General features: G+C 41.7%; 1 protein-coding gene and 1 long non-coding RNA gene across 5 annotated transcripts in view; one reads left to right on the top strand and one right to left on the bottom strand.

The window, feature by feature from the left end:
* LOC124294980 (dipeptidase 1-like) overlaps positions 1–14,675 on the bottom strand; it is a 1,606,684-nt gene that overhangs the window by 1,388,551 nt on the left and 203,458 nt on the right. The gene's annotated exons all lie outside the window — the stretch shown is intronic.
* Positions 6,309–13,269, top strand: LOC124294983. Its single transcript, XR_006904886.1, has 3 exons — positions 6,309–6,321; positions 11,987–11,988; positions 12,999–13,269. It is a non-coding gene; the product is annotated as an uncharacterized LOC124294983 (long non-coding RNA).

Here is a 14,675-nt window from a genome sequence, read left to right as displayed (position 1 = left end):
CCGTACATACATACAATTACCGCATACAATGGTTCAAGATTCGTTGCAAATATTTTACAGGGCCGATCCTTGTTAAAACTCTGATGAATATTTGCTTGCCAATTTTTTCTGTTTTTAATTCTCAACAAATAAGGATTTCATACTTTATTTGCTTCGTTTCATTTGTCAATTACGCCTAGTTCTGAATGATGCTACCAAAATTTTTTTTTACATCAGACGAACTACCTGAAAGTTACTCATTAGGTGGAAATCGTTATAAAACTACATACCGTGACTTCTCGTAGATGGTATACGCTACGGATAAGCTAGCGAGTTCTGGGTTGGTTTCTGCATCGTATACGGCCTACGAAAAGTCAGGGTATGTGTTACTGCTGTACATCAAAGTCCGGCACAATCCTATAATATTTCACAGAAATTTGGAATTCTCGTAGGAATCAACTTCTTCGGATTCCAAGTACTATCCCTCACGCGCCACTGTCCCCACTATCCGCGCGGCCGTCACTTCTGCATTTCCTCGCGTACCGTCCACATCCACTTTTCACGCCGAACGAAGTAAACGCGAGTGTTTTGGTAATTTGCCGTGTCACAAGTTCTAATCACGTACAAATTTTCACGCGGCCAGTGTGTATACATATATTTTTTACAAACAAAAATAATCTTGTGAGTGCAACAATGGATAAGTTACGTCCCACGGCTGAACCGAAAAAAGGTTAAATTTGACGCGTCGACGAACGAATCGTTTGTTGCGATGGTAAGTGTTTTATACTGCAAAGGGCATAACCGGATAAGCAGGTCGAATCGGCCCCCGCTGAATTTTTTGTCGGTACTTCAGGGATCAATTTGGACCCAAATGAAAATAATTCAGTGAAAATTTCAGCTATTAATCTTAAACGGTTTCCGAGTAATTGAAAAAAAACCTATTTTTTAGTATTTTTTTTTTTTTAATAGTAAAATTAAAAATTTTTTTTTTGCTGATTTTTTTTTAAATACTTACGAGTAAAAGCTGTGAAAAATTTTTTTTTTTATGATTTCTAGACTAATAGCCGATTTTTAAACTAAAAAACAAAATTACAATTATTTTTTTTTATGCCTATTTCAAAACATGCAATCACCAAATTTGGACAAGATACGTCTTTTATACCCCTCTGTACTCAGGAATTTTTTCGATTTTTTTGGTTTGGTGCAACGTCATGAAAAAAATTAAAAACCAATTTTTTGTTAATTATTTTATATTTCAACTGCTTAGAACACTACTTACAACTAATTATAAAATGTATTTATTCATAAAAATATTCATCAAAAACGTAAGTGGTCATCAAAATATTTGTTAATATTTTCGTCAATCTTCATCACTGTCTTCATTAATAACTACACAGCGCCCGGTATTATTGAAAATGCGACTTAAAAGGATCATACCAGCTTTCTCAAGCAGTGTCATACTCAGCTGAGATGATGGATGAAGATAATAATATAAGCCTTCAGTACGTAAGATCGGCTGAAAACATTCTTAGATTTCAAGTAACATCTCGGCATATTAATGCAAAAACATATCGCTGCTTCATTAAATATCATCGTGGCAAAAATGGAGTTAACGGAATTTCTCGATATTGCTGTGATTGTGCCAACAGTCGGCGTACAGTTGGTTGTTGTTCGCATGTAGCAGCTATTATTTATTACCTATCACATGCTAGATATTTATCGAGAATTGTAAGACCAGCAGAGATTTTAAGTCGCATTTTCAATAATACCGGGCGCTGTGTAGTTATTAATGAAGACAGTGATGAAGATTGACGAAAATATTAACAAATGTTTTGATGACCACTTACGTTTTTGATGAATATTTTTATGAATAAATACATTTTATAATTAGTTGTAAGTAGTGTTCTAAGCAGTTGAAATATAAATAATTAACAAAAAATTGGTTTTTAATTTTTTTCATGACGTTGCACCAAACCAAAAAAATTGAAAAAATTCCTGAGTACAGAGGGGTATAAAAGACGTATTCTGTCCAAATTTGGTGATTGCATGTTTTAAAATAGGCATAAAAAAAAATAATTGTAATTTTGTTTTTTAGTTTAAAAATCGGCTATTAGTCTAGAAATCATAAAAAAAAATTTTTTCACAGCTTTTACTCGTAAGTATTTAAAAAAAAATCAGCAAAAAAAAATTTTTAATTTTACTATTAAAAAAAAAATAAATACTAAAAAACAGGTTTTTTTTCAATTACTGGGAAACCGTTTAAGATTAATAGCTGAAATTTTCACTGAATTATTTTCATTTGGGTCTAAATTGACCCCTGAAGTACCGACAAAAAATTCATCGGGGGCCGATTCGACCTGCTTATCCGGCTATGCCCTTTCTGTTATGCAATTATAGATATCATTTACAAGAATCCTGCCAAATCTGCACTTGCTATGCAGGGTGATTCGTAATTCACAGCAAATACTTGACAGGGGGAATCCTTGTCAAAATTGGAGTCGAAAGTTCCTAAGAAATTTTTCGGGAAAACGCCTTTTTTCATTCGAAGAAATGGAAATTCAATTTTTTCGGATTTCTGTTTCGATCAACCTTTTAATTTCTTGGGTCATCGTCAGAATTGATATCGAAATTCCCCGGTTAATTTGTAAATAATTTTGTACGAAAATTTTTTTCTCACAGCTGTCTCGCAGGGGTCACTGGGAGTGTGAATTCAAAATGGCGACCAAATCATGCCTATGCGTATATTCGAAAAATGGTTTTTTAGGTTAAAATGGTTTTTCTTGAATAACTCGGCCGGTTTTGATTTTACAGAAAAACCGTAGGAACAAAAGTTGTATAAATTTCGATTCTCTACAAGTTTAGTTCTTACAGTTTTTCTTCTAGGATCAAGATTTTTGGAATTAAACCTGAAAAAAGCGACAAATTCGAAATATTTCCATTATCTCGTTTATTTTCAACTGAATGGCATAAATTAATAGCAACAAACTTGTTGAGAATTAAATTTTGAACAACTTCGGATCCCACCTTTTTATCCAAAAATCGATATTTTCGGAATTTAACCCGAAAAGGAAGGATTCTCCGTCAGTCGGCCACTTTTTTTTCGACCATCTCAGATCTGCCCCATAATTGGTTACATCAAAGTACTACTAAAAGGTACTCTGCGTGAATTTTTTCAGATTTTTCAATTCATTATTTGAGAAATTGCCGTTTTTTTTCAAATGAATATAGACTACCGTTCATAAGTATGGAAAAACTCGCCCCAGAGTGTTCTCATTGTACCCATGATGCTCATTGTATTTCTACGAGAATGTATACCGTTGAGGAGTGGGGAGGGACTTCCAGCATTTTCATAGTATAGAAAAAAAATGTTGAAAAACAAATCGTCTTGTTTACGTTTGCTTCGAAAGAGTGGCGTTCGAAAGATCGTCGTTTTGTTGACATTTGTTTCGATCGTCGTTCTGTTATACATTTTTCAAAATATTGAGTAACCAAATTGTATACGTGTTTCAAATTTTCTTTTCTCTGTTCTCTTCATATATAATCATTTTGATTTTTTGTTAGGAGTGTGCAGAACATAAGAATTGCTGAATGCTTTCTTGCGAATACCACAATTTTATCGGAGTCTAGATTCGAATGCTCGGAGAGTTCAATTATTATAATCGTACGGTAATTTTCTTTTCCGATAATTGGAGAAATTTCCACGTGTTAACATATACCCTAAGTACGATGCAAATATGCGAAAAATTTCAAATCTTAAGGAAAATGAATATTACGACTGTTATTATTTCATCATATAAATCGTAAAAAGTTAGTTGGGACGAAATTTAGGTTCTTAAGTCAAAAATATCATTCTGACAAAATGTGACCGCGTATTTTCCAAAACAATGAAAGCTTTTTCGAAGTGATATGTGAGCATAAAAAGTCGAAACCTATTTCTACGATTTTTTTTTCCGGAAGCGCCGAGTCATTCAATTTTGTTGCAAAATGAGCGCGCAGCAAACTTGAAGAATCAATATTTCATCTCCGGTTCTACTTGACGTAGAAAAATTATTCACAGCACATTCGCGAGCAGAGAGGATAAGCTTTCGTAGAAAACTTTGGTTTATCCGGAAACATTCAACATTGTAATTGTTATTAACGAACGAATTGTTTAATGATACCATTTTTTGGCGAGGCTTCTACCATTTTATACATTCTGTAAAAAATCTTTCCGATTACAAATAATCCGTCAGGTTTGACGAGGAATTTCCCATTCATATTCATTCCGAATGACCGTACATTAGATATCTGCTATCGGTAGTAAAATATTGAACACGGTGAAATTTAGAGTGATTCGTAAAAAATGAATATCTTAATTTCGAAAGAATTATCTCAACTTTTCGGATTATTCAAGATGATCGAAATTTTTAATCACACTATTCCATTTCATCAGATTCGATCATTCACTTTTAACATTTTTGGGTATAGTGAGATGGCGCCGACACATGGTTGTAAGAGAACAGAAGAGGACTCATTTGTATGTGTCCTTATAAGATAAGGAGGGGAGGCCACGAATTTTCTGCCAAAGTATATTTTTATCGAAAAGTACTAATCATGTTATGGATTCTGCATTGAAAAAGCGAAACAACCAAATGAACACGGTTATATTTTACAGGATAAGCCATCGTAACCGTTGGACGGAAGCAATGTCACATGCCGCGAGGACATCTTCATGGAGTGGTGAACTATGTTCAAATTCCATTACTTCGCAAAGGATGTTAGAAACTCCCATCAACCGGGAGAAGGAACTGTTTTGCACAACCCGCAGCTTCGTAGTTACCTCGAATCTCAGATACTATTTCCTTGCGTTTAATATTTCAGAGGGTATAAAAATAATCCTCAACGTCGATGTCAACAATTGTTTCATATATCCATAGTAACATGAATAAAGTGTTCCAATATTATGTATAATCATTTTTTGAAACCCTTTTCACTAGTAAAATAGCCTCGAACATAAAATTATTTCATTATTGTCAGTAGAGTTGTGTGTAACAAGTGATGTACAATTTCAGAATGATTCCGAAACAGTAATACCCCGAAGTTACGCTATGGGTCGTTCCGGCATTGACGGCGTGAGTTGAAAAAACGTAAGTCGGGGTGCACGTTTTATACAACTGTATAATGTACATATATATATATATGTATATGTATAAATACTCACCAGAGATAATCATGTATGTACCTCATAGAAAACCTCTGAAGAAGAATGAAAAATACTCTTTATTTTGGAAATACAAAATGTTCGAGCACAGTCGTCTGCCGACACAAAGATTTTTTTTTCTCGCGCACAGTCACGATCCGTAGACTGAGCGAATAATCGAATACAATGTAATGCACGCACGGAAAATAAACATGACCATTCAAGTTTGCGACAAAAAGAAGCGGAGTTGGGGGGGGGGGGGGGGGGGGGCGACCGATGCCGCAACTTCATAAAACGAGACCACAACGATTCGTAACCGTTTTGTTTCAATCGTATTTTTCGAACATATTTCCAAATATTTACAAATGGTGGATGCTGATATTTACGGAACCATTTTGAAAATACTTCGTGCTGTGTAAAATTAATATTGAGCGATATGTTTGAATGTATATGGGACATTCTTTTACAACCAAACACTTTTGTGACCGACACATTTTTGATTCAGCTGAAATTTTTTTTGACGAGTTCTATACCGAAAAAATAGGGATACGTATTCGAGGCTTTTTTATTTCACATGAGTAGTGTATGTATGAGAGTTCTAACTCAAAGATGGCGGCGCTCCCCCCTAGCTCCCCCCCCCCCCCCCCCCCCCCGCTCGACTCACGGCGCTCTCTCCCTACTCCCCGGTCATTTTCGGCGGCTATTTTCATAGGATTTGACACACACACACAAAATAATTCCTGTCGAGACTTGTTTGGCGCCGGAAAGCCGCACATAAATCGGATAGGGTAAGTACCCGCTAGATCTATTGGAAAAATTCTAGGAAATGACCCCTGAAGGAAGGTTTAAAATGGCGTTTTGAATGCTTCTAACAATTTTTTCATTTAACATAAATTACATTTAGTTTTCTTATTGTATTCTCAATTATCTTATTCTAAATTTGAACGAGTAAAATTATACATATTATTTTCAATATCCATATTAATTAAACATATTGTTATTCCAAAATTGACTTATACCAATTTTTTAACAGTACCACTGATCGGATTATATTCAACAATGCGGTCATGCAAGATCATGCAGTAGGCAGAAGTGTGTGGTGGGAACGTAATGCTACAGTCAAATTCCAATCGAATGTCCACAGGTCCAGTTTTCAATGTTTCGTTCTGCTTGGAGCAATCGATGACGATGAGGGGAGCTTGGTTTATAAATTCACGCCTCAAGAGCAAAGGCTCAGCTTTTTTGTTATAGTAGCTCATTTGAAACCGAACATACATATCATAGAGAATGGCGTATTGATTATTGTATATATCAAGATTCAAATTTCCGTAGGGATAGCACTGTGAGTTGAGGAAGAGTTTTACATCTCTGATCCGACAATGATCAAATACGCCAGCATTTTTCAGCGGCTCGTTTCTCCTTGCAGTTTGAAATCCTAAAACAACATATCTCGGCTTCTCAAGCTGCGTCGATGTCTTAACTGACCATGTATGCCGCGTTGTTGATGGGAGCATCGGATACACGTACGTTTCCCAGGAACGAAAACACATGGATATGGCCGGATTCTTGGCGATGTAGTTGATGTTTGATGTAGGGCAACAACCACTCGATTTTATTCAGGGTGATTTTAAAGTTTTCCGTCGCCGAGCTCTGAATCACGGCATTCAAATCAGTGTTGGAACGTGTGAGAATTAACTCGTGTTTAGCGTTGACGATGACTCGACGATAATCTTCGGCGCAGCCTAGCACATAATTTAACGGCAAGACAACATCGAAATTTCCAGCGGCATCGGTTAGTTCCTTATCCCCACTCAACCACCCGGTATTCTCCAGACTATATTGCTGGCCTGGAGTCAAGGATACGTAACCCTTCATAGTGCTGGTGATGCCAACATTTTTATTCCGATCAATCTCCACACCGTTCAACTCGTAGCGAACTTCTTCAAACAAGTGACAACCGGCCATATTGATCAATTTCGTAACCGTCACCGCAGCCACACCATCATCCTTTGTGATTTTTCCGTGAATGTGTAGAGAGCTTTTACTGGGCAGTAGACACAAGTCTTGATGTTGAACAACAATATGGATTTCATCGTTGTTCTGGAAGGTGGATGATGCAAACGGTTGATGAGCATGAATCTCAAAGTGCGCGATCGATTCGTCAAATACCACAGGTTGCTGTATTCTTATTATTTCTTCCATGGTAACACACACAGGATGCAGCGAACACGAATTTTTATTTTCCAAAATTTCCACGTAATCGAAGACCTAGGCTCTGGAGAAACCGAACGTTCAGAGGTGTCAGTCTCGTAGGCGGTGTAAGCGTTGTCAGAGGTGTCGGGCGACTGACGATTTTTGGCCATGACGTTTGAATTTTATGACTTTTGCCCAACTTTCTCGTCTCAAACACGATTCCCATTATTTGAGTGATTTCAAGTGTAAACGTACAGTAATCGTTTCGCCGCGGAAATTAATCAGCTCATCGTCTTGATCGACTATTCTCAGCTGTAAATGATGTATCGACTGTACGGCGATTGGCAGGTAAATGACGTTGGTAGACACTTCAACAATCTTATATCCGGATAGAACGGTTGGGAAAAATTCGTGAATCGTGTGAGCTCGACGCCCGTTTATGTACGCCCCTGTGGTTATGCTACACTCAACGCGTAAAGTATTAACCTTCAGTATGGCTACGGGTAATTCAGATTTATGAGTAACGTTTCGTGATAGCTCAACCGCCTTGAATCCCAATAATCGGCCGATCGAATCTTTGGGTTTAAAGTCTACCACATGATTGCATGTGACTTCACTGTTCAGCTCGTTGTTGTTAGCTGTCAGACTGAGGGTAATGTCGGAGGGTAGCTCCTCATGTAGAAAATTTTCAATATCCTCAATTTCATAGCATCCCGTGGGTATCGCGATGCTCTCTCTGCTGTTGTCCGCTCGTTTCAGGTGAAATTTATTACACCTCTCATGAATATTGGGTAATGAATTGAATGTCAGGAACTCGACGAGTCCGAGAACATAGTTTTTCTCTGGTGATAACTCGATTAAGGGGAAATATTGAGCCTCCAGCACGGAGGATGTGCCTGACAGTGTTAATGTCAACGATTCCGGCATGACTAATGCTTGCTCATGTAACACCTGTCTTTTTATAGTTGTTCGCTGAGAAATTTGAGACACAAGTGGCCGCAAATCACAGTATCATATTCTTGATACCTCTTATGATTGTATTCAACGCTGCCAACACCGAGATACCTCATCAAGTCCTTAGGCGGTTTCAAATAACCGAAACTATCGAAATACACAACATGGTCACCATTTTTCTTGTACGCAACTCAATGTGTCCCTGGACCGTTATTATTATCAAGATTAATAATTGCGGATTCTCGCATTTTTGGTGCTGATTTCGGCAGATCATTTCGCATGAAGACACCTCGAAAATGCGAAATTTTCATATTTTCAGCATAGTTGCGTAAATCAATGTAGATCAATGTTGGTGAGAGCTCGGTGTGGCAGCTTTACTAGTTTTTTGCCGGACGTAAGTACAGGCCCATTCCGCTGCGGTAGGGTCGCAGGTATAATCCCTTACCCAAAGCAATCGCCTCCATTGCTGCATTGTGCCGTTTGGCCTCTTCCAACTGATGTTTGTTGACACTAGCTTCGTTGACAGCTTTAGCTTTACCCGCAGCACCACCCGCAAGAGCTCCAGTAGCGCTTAGACCAGCCAGAATTGGAATGAGAAGCGGCAGGATGCCGCCAATTTTATCAGGCACAGGTATAACGCGAGGCATACGAATATTCTTCATAGTCCCACGCGCGGCCGCACGAGCACCTGCCAACGCCGACTCGACGGCTTTATAACTCGGTCGCATGACGACCTTTGCTGCTGTGATGATGGATTTAAGATTCACAGTTCTCTTCCGCTGTTTACTCTTCCCGTCAGTTTCAGATTTCTTCTTCGCAGCCACTCTAAGTTTCGACCGCTTTGGAGCTAAGCCCATTCCAAGTTTAGATTCAGCTTTCATGGTGTTGGTGACTCCCCAGGCTACGGCCTTTTCACCCACACTAGCGTCCTTGGCCAAGACGCGATTCCACGCCGCCTCAGCGAGCGCTTTCTCGGCAAGATTTCTCGCTGTGGTATCGCGATTCTTTGCGTATGCAATGTCGTGGTCTTTACACGCGGCATTCAGCGGATTGATCCCCAAATCTCCACGAGCCAACCTCCTGGCCAATTTCGTTCCAGGTCCGCAGTACTGATACCCTGGCACATGCAATTCAACTGGGAGATGATTGATGATTTTATTCAACAAACCAACACCGCGTTTTTTCCGTGTGCACATCCTCATAGTCAGGCAACAACTAACGTGACTTCTATAAAAGGCGGAATTTATATACCGTCATCTCAGTTTTCGTTGTCATGCTAACGAAGCATCATGAGATTTCAAGATCAGCCCGATAAACTACCTATCGCAAATTTCGATAAAATGGTTCGATGTGGTAAGAGGAAGATAGAGAAACGACATGGAAAATTGCTGCCAAATACCGTGAGAGCAATTTTTTGCGGGTCATCTAATTGCGGTAAAACTAACGCTTTTCTCGCACTCATCACCCACGGCAACGGATTGCGATTCAAAAATTTCTACGTCTATTAGAAATCTCTCATCCAACCAAAGTATCAATTTTTGCAAAAGTTACTAGAACCTGTGCAGGGAGTGGGTTATTTCCCGTTTCACGAGAACAATGAGGTTGTAAGACCGGAAGATGCTCGCCCCAACTCTGTTATGATTTTCGACGATGTGGCTTGTGAAAAGCAGGATAATATCAGAGCATACTTCAGCATAGGCAGGCATTGCGATATCGATAGCTTTTATCTAAGTCAAACGTACGCGCGCATTCCAAAACACCTAGTGCGTGACAATGCAAACTTATTGGTGCTATTTCGGCAGGATGATATGAATCTGAAACATATCTACAACGATCATGTGAACACGGACATGACGTATCAGCAATTCGAAGACTTGTGCTCGGCATGCTGGAATGATGACAATTACGGTTTTACCGTGATTGACAAGGATAGCGAAATCAATGGGGGGCGATATAAGAAGGGGTTTGACTGCTTTTTGAGCATAAACTAACATAAACTTGCACAGTTTCGTTGCAACAATCGAGCTTGCAACATGGAGAGTGCCAAGATTCGTAATCAAAGCGATACATTGAGTGAAATATCAAAGGCATCCGATGTCATACGGCGGAAGCATGAGATGCTCAAGTTGGACAAGGACACGACCGAACAGGTTATGGGAGAGGTATTCAAACCGTTAATAACGCCGTTGCAAGAATTGGTGGATACTTTAAAGCTGCAGCAGCAGCATATTGAACGTGAAATTAAAACGGAACTACCGGACGCACCCGACGCGTACGGACGCGACAGACGACGACGAGACGGCGGCGCCCCCCGTCTTCACCGCCGAGGAGCTCGTCGGAGCGACCAAAGCAATGAAGAGGGGTAAGGCGCCAGGACCGGACGGGGTACCGGCGGAGGTTCTTCGGCTGATGGCGAGCCTGAGGCCGGAGATACTCCTCGACCTCTGCAACACGTGCCTTACGACAGGGACATTCAGCGACCGGTGGAAGGTGGCGAGGCTGGTCCTTATCCCAAAGGGTAAGGGTGACCCCAGCACGCGGTCGGCCTACCGGCCGCTGAGCTTACTGGACACGACAGGGAAACTGTACGAACAGCTTCTGCGACCACGACTTACGGACGCGATACGGGACGGCGGAGGCCTCTCTGACCAGCAGTTCGGCTTCCGGAGGGGTCGATCAACGATTGGAGCGATCCAAGAGGTGGTTGACTTCTTCCGGTCGACAGACAGACATTGCCACGCTGTGCGACCCGTCGCGCTGCTGGTGACACTTGACGTTAAGAACGCCTTCAACTCGGCCAGGTGGGTGGATATCCTAGGGTCGCTGAGAGGCGACTTCGGGGTCCCGCCTTACTTGCTCCGAGTTGTTGAAGACTACCTTCGGAACAGACGACTGACGTACGAAACGACCGAAGGCCAAGTGACGCGACAGGTTACCGCGGGGGTCGCTCAAGGTTCCATACTAGGACCCGACTTTTGGAACGGGATATACGACAGCCTGCTCAGACTGGAGCTCCCACTCGGCGTTCGCCTGGTCGCTTACGCTGACGACGTGGCGGCAGTGATAGTCGAACGAACTCCAGATCTGGCACAATACGCACTGAACCAGACAATGAGACGAGTCGGACGGTGGATGACTGACCACGGACTGCAACTCGCGACGGAAAAGACAGAACTGGTGCTTCTCACCAGGAGACGGATACCGACAACATTACGCATGACGGTCGGGACGGACGAGATCGAGACCAGAGGGGAAGTCAAGTACCTGGGGGTTACCCTGGATACGAAGATGACCTTCTGGCCTCACATACGACGAACGGCTCAGAAGGCGGCTGAAAGGATAGCATCCCTAAGCCGCCTGATGGCAAACACGAACGGACCGAGACCAGGGAAACGGAGACTTCTGATGTCGACGGTGAACTCGATCCTCCTCTACGGTGCGGAGATCTGGGCAGACTCCCTGAAGACTAGGAAATACTGTCACGCAATGACGACGGTACAGAGACGAAGCGCGTTGAGGATCGCTTGTTCCTATCGGACGGTCTCAGCACAGGCCGTTCTGGTGGTGGCAGGCGTGATTCCCATAGACCTTCTCGCGTTCGAGCGCAAGAGGGTCTACGGAAGAGACGCGGACGTGACCCGACGGGACGCGGCAACGACGGAAAGAGACGCGACGATACAGACGTGGCAAGAACGGTGGACGGAAGAAACAACGGGAAACTGGACGGGACGACTTATTAAGGATCTGAGACCGTGGATCCAGAGGGGGTTTGGGGATGTGAATTTTTACGTCACCCAGCTTCTGACGGGCCACGGTTATTTTAGACGGTACTTACACAACCTGAACCGAGTACGGACGCCCAACTGTACGTACTGCGGACACGAACGAGACGACGCGGAACACACGTTCTTCGAATGTGACCGCTGGACAGAACTGCGACAGAGACTGGAGACGGTCGTGGGAGGCATCACTCCCGACAACATTGTCGGGGTGATGCTCCACAGCACAGAAAGGTGGCAACTTGTTGCCACCTACACAGAGACAATTCTACGACGTAAGAACGCGGACGGCTGCCTGACGTAACGTAACTGACGGACTGCCTGCACGGGACGGACGGACGGACAGACTGACAAAACACACCGACAGAGCTCCCAGCTAGAAGTAATATCACCATAGTTCCTGGCTGGGAGCGTTGCACAGGAGGTGGCGGTTTAGTGGGTAGGCCACCCTGGAGTCCCACATCCGCGCTAGCCCGTATGACTGGCGCGAATCCGTAACTTGGATTCCGCAACTCCTCGGAAAAAAAAAAAAAAAATAATAATAATAATAATAATAATGTTACGCCCCGACGTACCGCCTTGGCGTACCTTTTTCAAAATTCCATTTCATTTCATTTTTTTAATTATTTCATAACAATCTCATATTCTAATAAGGTCACGTACAGTCCTCGGCATCCGCTGACATTGTATCTTATTTGCTGACACCAGGAATCGCGCTATAAAATTACTGACCTAGTAACAGCAGCGCTCAGCCCGGGAATATCTCTCTTTTTAAGTTAAAATTATCATCAATAATTAGGATAAACCACTACCTTTGGAACCCTCAAATTAAAATAGATTCTCTGTTAAGATGTGTGGATGAATGCGTGAGAATTATCTTAAGATACCTTCTGTTAACATCTTGTACGTATAAGTGACGAGATTGAGAATCGTCGGAACACCGTCGAATGGCGCGAACTAACGCTGACCGTGTAGATTTGGACACCGGGAGGTCGCCCCCGCACTTAATTGGCTAATTACTGTTGCAACTTATTGCAACTGCAGATTTTTCCCTATTAATACCCTCTGGCCCAAGCAGCCATGTCTTACGTCTGTCAAGTCGCGAAGTGCGTGGACGTAAACCCGGATTAGCCCTCTCGAGCAATAGTAGCGTTCGGAAAATCTTAGTTGTGACCGGCCTAAAGTCTCGCGCTAATTCGTCAAATTCGAGCATTCAGTTATTCTGTTAGCTGCAAGAGACTCACTTTCTTCTACATTTCCATCTTTTCTGTTCTTTACTAAATCTCATCTTTTCTGTGAATAGACATTTTTATGATATTCCATTTTCCATAATTAAATTGAGTTCGGCCCTGATTCAATCGAATCAGGTAATCTTAAATATAATTCCAAATCTAAAAGACTAAGTGACCGACGTTCAACACCGTTCGATTGATCAACTCTTCCAAACTTGAGGTGAGGCCCCTGGTCCAGCATTCTACCGACGCAGACCGACACGATCCGACGGCTCTCAATCTCGTCGACCGATTCACCTAAAGCTAAGTCAATCCGAGTGTTAATCTTCGAAATTAAACGAATTCTTGTTTCACCTTTATAATCAAAATCTACTTCAGTAATTTTCATTCAAAATCAAGTCTAGAATTGGTGGCTAGCTTCACTACCCCCAATTAAATCGTACTTATTGTTTCCAAGAATTAACGAATAAGACTTAACCATAATATATATATATATATATAATTGATTCAAGATAATCTAAAAAGAGAGATACAATCCAATAATCACGACCAGCTAGTTAACCATCGTTCAGAGTAGATGTTCCTGGTACCAAATAATAATATCCTTTAGAATATTATAACACACGATTTGTATGAACTTGAACACTTTATAAATTGTTATTTTCGGCTCATTTATCATTATCACCATTGATTGTTACCAGACATTTCAATAACCAAATCGAAACAGAATATACTTCATCTTTTACCAGTTAAATCATATTAAACATTTATTTTGAACGACCTTCTTCCCACTTTCTTTATTATATAATTGCCTCAACAATTTGAACAAACCTCACAGACCTGTACAGGACTATAGCAACACGATCCTACAAATTACCGGCTTATCGAAAGGTAGGTCTTCTCTTAGTTTTGATAATTATTCATTGTCGTTACGTGGAAGCTTGATTATTCAATTAATCATTGACTACCACCGCTCAGTACACTCCCACCCCCATGTAACAATAACAACAACAACAACAACAATAATAATAATGATAATAATAATAATAATAATAATAATTACCGCAGGTGGCGGGGGGGTTAAATCCCTCGTTCGGGACGTGACGACCCCGCGTACATCGAGTAAGTCAAGGGGGACTGAAGTTGGCACAGGCCCAATGGATGGCCCCCGAGGCGGCCTCAGGAGGCGGATTGGGCGTAAAAACCTGGTCCGCTCGGGAAGTGACGACCCCGGGGTTTTCTAGTGAGTCGGAGGGGACGGAAGTCGGCACAAGCCCGACGGAAGGCCCCCGAGGCGACCTCAGTGGCCGTGCTATGTTCCGGCGCGGTACGGGGAGTCGCGCCCCCGAGAGACCCGTA

Source organism: Neodiprion lecontei, chromosome 6 (assembly GCF_021901455.1).
Source record: "Neodiprion lecontei isolate iyNeoLeco1 chromosome 6, iyNeoLeco1.1, whole genome shotgun sequence".
In the NCBI taxonomy this organism is placed as follows: domain Eukaryota; kingdom Metazoa; phylum Arthropoda; class Insecta; order Hymenoptera; family Diprionidae; genus Neodiprion; species Neodiprion lecontei.
This window is presented reverse-complemented; position numbering and strand designations above follow the sequence as displayed.